Source organism: Mirounga angustirostris, unplaced genomic scaffold (assembly GCF_029215605.1).
Source record: "Mirounga angustirostris isolate CCGP_5_RB_7025 unplaced genomic scaffold, mMirAng1.0.hap1 SCAF_2, whole genome shotgun sequence".
In the NCBI taxonomy this organism is placed as follows: Eukaryota; Metazoa; Chordata; class Mammalia; order Carnivora; family Phocidae; genus Mirounga; species Mirounga angustirostris.
Window position 1 is genome coordinate 202182764 of NW_026991710.1, and position 3415 is coordinate 202186178.

At 39.1% G+C, this 3415-nt stretch overlaps 1 pseudogene; it reads right to left on the bottom strand.

Annotated features, from left to right (window-relative positions):
* Window positions 1-764: 764 nt before the first annotated feature.
* On the bottom strand, window positions 765-870 carry LOC123849194 (U2 spliceosomal RNA; annotated as a pseudogene).
* Window positions 871-3415: the final 2545 nt, after the last annotated feature.

Consider the following 3415-nt stretch of genomic DNA (forward strand, 5'->3'; position numbering starts at 1 on the left):
CATGGACTTTACAGGTAATACAATGGCACTAAATTCATATCTTTCAATAATTACTCTGAATGTAAATGGGCTAAATGCTCCAATCAAAAGACACAGAGTATCAGCTTGAATAAAAAACAAGACCCATCCATATGCTGCCTACAAGAGACTCATTTTAGACCCAGAGACACCTTGAGACTGAAAGTGAGGGGGTGGAAAACGATCTATCATGCTAATGGACATCAAAGGAAAGCTGAGGTCACAATCCTAGTATCAGACATTAGATTTTAAACCAAAAGATTGTAGTAAGGGATGAAGAGGGACACTATATCATAGTTAAAGGGTATATCCAACAAGAAGATCTAATAATTATAAATATTTATGCCCCTAATATGGTAGTAGCCTATTATACAAACCAATTAATAACAAAATTAAAGACACACATTGATAAAAATACAATAATAGTAGGGGACTTTAACATCCCCCTCAGTGAAATGGACAGATCATCTAAGCAGAAGCTCAACAAGGAAACAAGGGCTTTGAATGACACACTGGACCAGATGGACATCACAGATATATACAAAGCATTCCATCCTAAAGCAACAGAATACACATTCTTTTCGAGTGCACATGGAACATTCTCCAGAATAGATCACATACTGGGTCATGAATCAGGTCTCAACTGGTACCAAATGATTGGGATTATTTCCCACATATTTTCAGACCACAATGCTTTGAAACATGATCTCAATAACAAGAGAAAATTTGGAAGGAACTCAAATACTAGGAGGTTAAAGAGCATCCTACCAAAGAATGAATGGGTCAACCAGAAAATTAAACTGATAAGAACAGATACTACACTTGATCTTAGCCAAAAGGCCGAGAAGCGATCAACCAGAAAATTAAAGAGAAATTTAAAAAATTCATGGAAACAATGAAAATGAAAACACAACTTTTCAAAACTTTTGGGATGCAGCAAAGGCGGTCCTAAGAGGAAAGTACATAGCAACATAAGCCTTTCTTAAGAAACTAGAATCTCAAATACACAAGCTAATTTATAAAGGAGCTAGAGAGAGAACAGCAAATAGAGCCTAAACCAAGCAGGAGAAGAGAAATAATAAAGATTAGAGCAGAAATCAATGAAATAGAAAGAACAGTAGAACAGATCAATGAAACTAGAAGTTGGTTCTTTGAAAGAATTAGTAAGATCGATAAACCCCTGGCCAGACTTACTAAAGAAAAGAGAAAGGACCCAAATTAATAAAATCATGAATGAAAGACGTGAGATCACAATCAACACCAAGGAAATAAAATGAATTTTAAGAACATATTATGAGCAACTATATGCCAACAAATTAGGCAATCTGGAAGAAATGGATAAATTCCTAGAGATGTATCAACTACCAAAACTGAACCAGGAAGAAATAGAAAACCTGAACAGACCTATAACCAGTAAGGAAATTGAAGCAGTGATCAAAAATCTCCCAACAAACAAGAGTCCAGGGCCAGATGGCTTCCCAGGGAAATTCTACCAAACATTTAAAGGAGAATTAATACCTGTTCTTCTGAAACTGTTCCAAAAAATAGAAACAGAAGGAAAACTTTCAAATTTGTTCTATGAGGCCAGCATTACCTTGATCCCAAAACTAGAAAAAGAACCCACCAAAAAGGAGAATTATAGACCAATATACCTGATGAACATGGATGCCAAAATTCTCACCAAGGTACTAGCCAAGAGGATCCAATAATACATTAAAAAGATGATTCACCACGACCAGGTGGGATTTATTCCTGGGATGCAAGGGTGGTTCAACATTCACAAGTCAATCAGTGTGATAAAGCACATTAATAAAAGACAAGAGCCATATGATCCTCTCCATTGATACAGAAAAAGCATTTGACAAAATACAGCATCCTTTCCTGATTAAAACTCTTCAGAGTATAGGGATAGAGGGAACATTACTCAATATCATAAACACCATTTATGAAAAGCCCACAGTCAATATCATCCTCAATGGGGAAAAACTGAGAGCTTTTCCCTTAAGGTCAGGAACACGACAGGGATGCCCCCTGTTGCCGCTATTATTCAACATAGTATTAGAAGTCCCAGCCTCAGCAATCAGACAACAAAAATCAATAAAGGCATCTGAATCAGCAAAGAAGTCAAACTCTCACTCTTTGCAGACGACATGATATTTTATGTGGAAAACCCAAAAGACTCCACCCCCAAATTACTAGAACTCATCCAGCAATTCAGTAACGTGGCAGGATACAAAATCAATGCACAGAAATCAGTCGCATTTCTACACACTAACAGTGAGACAGAAGAAGGAGAAATTAAGGAATTGATCCCATTTACAATTACATCAAAACCCATAAGATACCTAGGAATAAACCTAACCAAAGCGGTGAAGGATCTATATTCTAGAAACTAGAGAACACTGATGAAAGAAATTGAGGAAGACACAAAGAGATGGAAAAACTTTCCATGCTCATGAATTGAAGAATAAACTTTGTGAAAATGTCTATGCTGACGTGGGAACAACACAGGTGGGAACTGGGTGGGTCCACTTACACATGGATTTTTCCAATAAATAAGGTGCTTTACTGTAAATGTATTTTCTCCATGGTTTTCTTAATGACGTTTTATTTTCTCTAGCTTACTTTATTGTAAGAATGCAGTACATGATACACATAATATACAAAATACATGTTAATCAACTGTTGATGGGATCAGTAAGGCTTCTGGTCAACAATTCCTTATTAGCAGTTAAGTTTTGGGGGAGTCGGAAGTTCTTTGTGAATTTCTGACCGCGGGGAGGGCTGGTGCCTCAGCAGCCACACTGGTCAAGAGTCGCCTGAGCAATAATCCCAACAGATGGATAAGAAGCACCTGTAAGCATTTAACATCCACTCATGATTCTTCAAAGTACTCAGCAAATTAGGAACAGAAAGGAACTTTCAAAGCAATACTTTACAATGATGAGAAATCACACGAATGTGCCCATCGGCACCCCTTCTTTCCCCTAAAATAAGAAAAATGAACAAAAAGGTTGAGCATTAGATTCCGGGTAGTTAAAAGGTTAAAGGCAAAACCGTAAAGCTTCCGAAGACAACAGGACAGATGTGTGGCTGTTGTGTGTGGGGCCCACGCACCCCCACCCGTGCCCCCACCCTGCAGCTGAGCTTTGAAGGCTCCACGCACACACCGCCTTCCGCTCCGTCCAGCAAACCTGTCCAGCTGAGCAGGATCAAATGCAGAGAGACGCTGCGGTTGGGGTTCCATGACCTTGTGCCCTCCCAGTGGGCAGAGGAGTGGCAATATCTAGGTTCCAAACAGGTTCTGAATTGCTCAAAATGTTACTGACCACCACGGCTGCTACGTACAGCTCCCCTCGGATGCCTGCCCCTCTCTCTCCCACTCAGAGTGAGCAAT